This window comes from Psammomys obesus, unplaced genomic scaffold (genome assembly GCF_907164565.1).
Source record: "Psammomys obesus unplaced genomic scaffold, mPsaObe1.curated_primary_1811, whole genome shotgun sequence".
NCBI lineage: Eukaryota > Metazoa > Chordata > Mammalia > Rodentia > Muridae > Psammomys > Psammomys obesus.
Window position 1 is genome coordinate 32995666 of NW_026585895.1, and position 5974 is coordinate 33001639.

The window sequence follows — 5974 nt, forward strand, 5'->3', positions numbered from 1 at the left end:
TTTGAGGGTTATCCCTGCCTGGGGTTTCAGCCTCCTTGTTTTGCTTTCTGGTAACCACGATGTTGATAGGTACTCCCAGTGACATGGGTAAGCCTTTCAAGCCATGCTTTTCCTTACTATGGTAGAGACACTCTAAAACAATGAGCCCCCCCCCATAAAAATCCTTCCTCCATTATTTTATCACTCTAAAAGAAAAGACACTTAAAAGTCCATAGCTATTTTTTCAGAAAAAAGGTAGAATTATTATCATTATTATTATTTTGTGTTACTGTGAAAGCATTTTTTTTTTTTTTTTGAGACAGGATTTCTCTGTGTACCCTTGGCCTTTCTGGAACTCACTCTGTAGACCAGGCTGGCCTCAAACTCACATCAACCTGCCTCTGCTTCCCAAGTGTTGGGATTAAAGTAGGGTACCACCATTGTCCAGGTATGAAAGCAAATTTAAGCAAATACCAAGGGGGGGGGGAGGCAAAAATAACTTAGGCAGTGTCATGTGTTGGAATGCCTACTCATTTGAAATGAACTTCTTTCAAAAGATGGTTCATTCCAACACACACTTCTTGACCTCACATCAGACACCCTGCTGAGGATAAATTGAGGACACCAGGCCAGTCAAAGTTTAACTCAGTTTTATTTTCCAGTTTTGAGTATTTTCAAATTATACAACATGCAGTCTGCCAGAGTATCCATACATCTTCATTTTAGAACCTCGGGGATAACCAAGAGTTTCCCAAGGGCCAGGGAGGGTTACTTCCAGATCTTTGGGGAAATTTCTATCTCACAGGATAGCTATTTAAATACATTCTCCCCATCAAACCACAGAAACAAGTTTATCCACAATTTTTTGACTGGAATCTATTGTACAGAACATAAAGCCCAGAGAACACACATCTGCATACACACAACACTTTACAAACTAGACAGAATTCTACAGAAAGCCCTATTCCCCTTGTATCTGCACACATGGGAAGTGTTTCAAATCGATACACAATTTTCAGTAACTAAGCAGACTTCATAGACCAGTGCTTCCTTTGGCAGTTATCTGGTCCTTACACAGTATTTGTTTAACAACTCAAAATTATGTTGTGAAGCAGTTTTAAACAGTGATGACTCTTTAGCTTGCTCAAGATAGTCAGGATGAGACAATGAGGTGGAACTTGGCCCAGAGACAAACTTCAGCTAATGACAGGCTTCCCAATGTCTTCTAACTAGAGTCCCAATGGCGCCTGACCTTTAAAGGAAGGGACTATGGAAGCTTTGTGTTCCTTTACTTTTCTTCTAGGAAAGTGAAGCTGATAAGAGCCCCACCCTCTCAAGCTCTGGTGAAGCCTTGGTACCGTCTCGAGACCAAAAAAAATCACTTCTCTACATGGGCTTGAAGGCTTCCAGGAGTCACTGGATCTACATTCTAGACAAATATTTTCATCCCTTCATTTATTCCAACATTTCTACAAATTGTTATTTTCTTCACCATGCAACTCTACATCCTTTAAAAGGCATAACGCTTCTTACTGTCCTATACCTGCCATCCAATTAAGCAAACTGCTCAGTACTTGACAAGATGAGACCTACATACAGGATTCTCTAAGAACTGACCAAATGCAGTTGGTGTTATAACTTCTATCCTTCAATAACACTCATAATTAGCACCCCACTGTCCTGCAGGTAGAGGTTATTTGTATAAACCATCTGGCTCTTCTCATCCAGCACCTCAGAGTAAACTTTCAAGAAGTAGGCATGAGACAGTAACTACTCAGAGGAGAATACAGATTAACATATATGCCAGCAATATGCAGCATATGACCGAAAATTAAAGCATCCGCCTGGCTGTTCAGAAGAGGGATTTTTGGGTTTAGGGTATAGGATCTAATAGTCTGGCAACAATGAAAATTTTATAAACATGGCCTTTTACCGAAGTTGCCTGAGAGTCCACTGACCTGATAAGAGAATTAATAGATAAAGTGAGATAAGGGATCACTTGAATAAACCACATAATCTGTTCCAATGATGTGTCTGGCTTTTAGTCACAGTGTGAGAAAATTAGATTAGAGGTCTTATAAAGACTGGCGCTACATGAACTGACTGGCTGATCAGCAACTAGCAGAATCATCTCTAAAAGACATCAAAGTCAACTTTCTCTGTGAATAAAAGCAGAGTGAATTTTGTAAAGCCCTTGTAGAGATCAAGTAATGTGAACTACAAATGAATGCTGCCTCTTAAAACTTGAAAGTGACCCACAGTTCTTCAGAAGCAGAAAAAGGGAACCTGGGGGGAAATTGCTTTAGAAATAATCTAAAATCATCCATTTAGTAATGGCTGTTAATGAAAGACAAGAGCAGGCTATTACTGGCCTATGCTCGATTTCCAAACACGAAGTAGCACAGTTGTCTAAAAGATACTAACAGGGCCCTGTGGACGAGAAGTGTCTGCTTGGTGGGCCTCTTGAAGGCCAATATTTCAGCTCTCAAAGCCAGAGGAAAACACAGAGAACAAGCTTCTAATCCGGCATTAGTTAGTACTGGATAAGATTTGCAAACTTGCCCTGCAAAAGACCCTTCCATTGGACTCCAAACAGCAGCCAAACAGTTATGTTGAGCAGACAGTGGCAACAAAATTAAACAAAGTGAACACAGTTAAACAAACCCCAAATCATCGTTGTAAAATAAGTACTTCAATAGAAGTTGCCTTTTCCTGCCCAGTTAAAAACACAACACTGTAAATGAAGGGCAACAGCTAACAAATGAATTAAGTGAAAGCAGTATTGCTTTGTTAGGTGAAGTCTATGTAGAAAGAATCGGGAAGGTAGCATACATGACCCTCAGCATTCTACACACATGTCTGTGTATAAGCACACATATTACCTACTTCCACTTTTTCTGCCATGAGAAAACCCAAAGTCTCCCCCTGGCGTAAACTTTACTCCAGTGGTGTCAGCTGCAGAAGACAGAGCAAGCTCACACTTCTTGGGCACCTAAGATGACAAGAAGGATAATTTCTCTGAGATGGATGGGAATGTTACTAACTAAGCCCTCAAATTAATGAAAACAAATAGCAGCACATAAGATCAACTTACTTAAGTTACTTAAACTTGTCAGTTTCTCTTGCACTCCACTACTTGGCAACGGATCCTTTTAGTATGCCCAACTGAATGTAAGGGAGTCACCTTTAGATTCATGGAGCTGAATAAAGTCATATCTAAATGTACAAAAAACCCAATCTGGTTATACTCATTTTTCCCCCACCTCTTAACTGTGCCTAGAAGAAGAAAAAGCCTATTTGGTGCCGAAGAAAGAATTCAAATCAGCAGTTTTACAATGATGGGTTACAATAAAAACGCAGGCATGAATCTCATCAGTGACTTTCTCCCCAGGGAATTCTTTTCCAAACACTGGAATGACGCTGGATTTCTTTAGCAATGGCTCCTCAAGCAAATGATGGTTTGCTAGAGAAAGAGGCTATCCCAGTGCAGGTTCAGAGGATCTGGAGGAAGTGATGAGGAGGGGAGGCAGCCCATCTCAATTCTGCAGCATTTTCAATACTTCTATAGGAATGGTGTTCAAACAACTGGGCTGGCAGAGATGAGTCGCTGCAGGTTTGCCAGCAAGCAGCTTGGAGGTGAATGGTATGACTCTGCGTTTTCGTAGATGTGTCTGAATGAGCAAATTCTACACTGCTATTGTCAAGCTGTTTTTCCTGCCTTGAAGAAATCTGCTTTGCATTTTAACAGTTGCCATACTAAAAGGTATATTTTACAGATCCAAAGGTATGACCAGGATATTTAAAATGCTCTCTGGGGTTGCTTTTGGAAAAGTGTTCAGAATGAAAATTTTGAACCCTATAGCAGCACTTTTGTTTTTGTTTTTTGTTCCCTAAAAATATAAAGTAATGTGTTTATTTTACAGAAAACCAGACAGTCGAGGCAGAGCATGGTCACCGATTCCACACCACTTGGTTGTCCCTCTCGGATGGCACAGCGGGGTGTTCCATTCCAATGGGTCAGTGCACTGCAGGGACCTCCAGAGACCACGCAACCCTGGAGGCCGAGAAGTGGTAACCGTTCCAAGCAGGAAGTAGGCACTGTGTAACCACCTCCTTCCGATTTCTTAGGAGAAGGATCCACACACGGATCTGTGCACACAAATTCTATACAACGCAAACACCCGAATCTGGTGTACTACAGACGGCTGGGCAAGCGAGTGTAAAAAGAAATGGAAACTGTATAGTTGGGGGAAGTAAAGGAACTGATGACTAATATAGTCCTTTTCATGCTACATGGAGTCAGATCTGTTGAAAAAGAATGGAAGAGAGAACACAGGCATTAGGGAGCAGCAGAGATTCATTCCTCAGGCCTTCTGATTCAGTCTAGATGTTCAGGGCAGAGCTGTCTTGTCACAAATACAATGAAGGCCACTTATTTTGTTCACTACCTGCATTAAAAAGTAAAGCTGAAAGGAAAAGTTAATCTTAATAATACGTTTATGTACTCCAGTATTAAAATATTACTTCAGTATGTACACATGGAGCTATTTTTCACTACAGTATGGCCATTAGAGATTCTCACACACTCCGCCCCGCCCTGAGCCTGTGTTCAGTCTGGTGTCTATTTTTCTCCATCAGCGCTTCTCAGTAGGGATTTGGCTAACATAATGGATTGTATAGCTTCCCCCATCCTGGGTTTAAGTACTCTGTCGTCCTGACACAGTCTCCATATTCTTTTCTAAGTCATTGCATTCTGAATCTGTGTGCAGTCAGAGTTTCGCAAAGCGCTTCCTCCTGTCCTCAGGGGCAATCAGACTTCACTCATTAACCAGTACTGGCATCAGCAGGCAGGTCAGCCCTGGTCCTGACCCAGGCATGGAGAGCTGAGTCAGAAGTGTTGTTTCACTGCAATGGAGCCACGGACATTTCAACACAACCCCTTCGAGTTTGCCTCCGTCTCCAGAAGTCTGTCCATCTGACTCTGGGCAGGTCCCCAGGATGGGGGTCTTGGACCAGCCCTGAGTGGCCTTCTCTTAACTCTAATAAGCTCGACACTCAGAACACAGCAAAAGAATCAATTCCTGCCAGCATCATGGGGGTCTGAACCATCTGTAATCTGGCCCATGGATTTCCTGCAGAGCTCCTGGTACCCTCAGGTTGAAGAGGCAGGGACACAATGGGCAGGTACAGCCTCGTCCTTGGGAAGCCAAAAAAAGAGGCACAACAGGAAATACGACAGACACAAAAAAAAAAACTTATCTGTTCTCCTAAGTTTAAATAAGACCCCACAGCCTGACCTCTACTTCCCGTCTACCTCCAGCCTTCAGTGCAAACTGATGCCCGCCTGCAGTGTCTCATAGTCCTGCCACAGTGCTTTCTCCACGTTGCTTTTCTACAAGCTCCTCACTTATAATATTGTAAGCAGTATCACGTATTTTGTGTAAATAAACACAACATAAATTACACATGGATACAAAAATGGAAAAAGGAACACAGAACAGAAGAGAAAATGGGCAGGGGGAGGACAGTTCATGCTCTCTATTCCTCCTGGACCCATGCAGTAAATAGGCAGGAATCTCATTCTGTGTCATTTCCCATGCTTACAACCTTGCCTGACTGTAAGGGACGTAAACCTTTGATGATAATCTTGCAATTTCTAGTCATTACAGAGAAATGAAACAGTTTGTAGAAAGGACATATTTCACATTCGGCCCTTCTTGAGAGAGTTTCCTGTTGCATGCAGGAAGGCTTTTTGAACAGCAGCCCTGAAGTCCCACTTCACCTAAGGGTTCATTCCTCCAAGCACACCATTTGGGCAGAGGGAGATTGGTCTTCCTGTGTGCCAGGAGGCAGGGAGGTGCTGGGTGCATACCTTCCATTGGGATTACGGCCTGCCACAATGCCTACAGGCAACCTGTGTTGACACAGGAAGCACTCAACACACAAGCCCTGTAGCGCAGTCTCAATAACTCCAGCAGACCATGAAGGGAGGAGA

The 5974-nt window shown here is 42.6% G+C and overlaps 1 protein-coding gene across 1 annotated transcript in view; it reads right to left on the reverse strand.

Annotated features, from left to right (window-relative positions):
* Positions 1–612: 612 nt before the first annotated feature.
* Kif5c (kinesin family member 5C) overlaps positions 613–5974 on the reverse strand; it is a 148363-nt gene continuing 143001 nt past the window's right edge. The window contains exon 26 of the mRNA XM_055600296.1: positions 613–4284. The gene's annotated coding sequence lies outside the window, so the exon portion shown is untranslated. The remainder of the gene's footprint in view (positions 4285–5974) is intronic.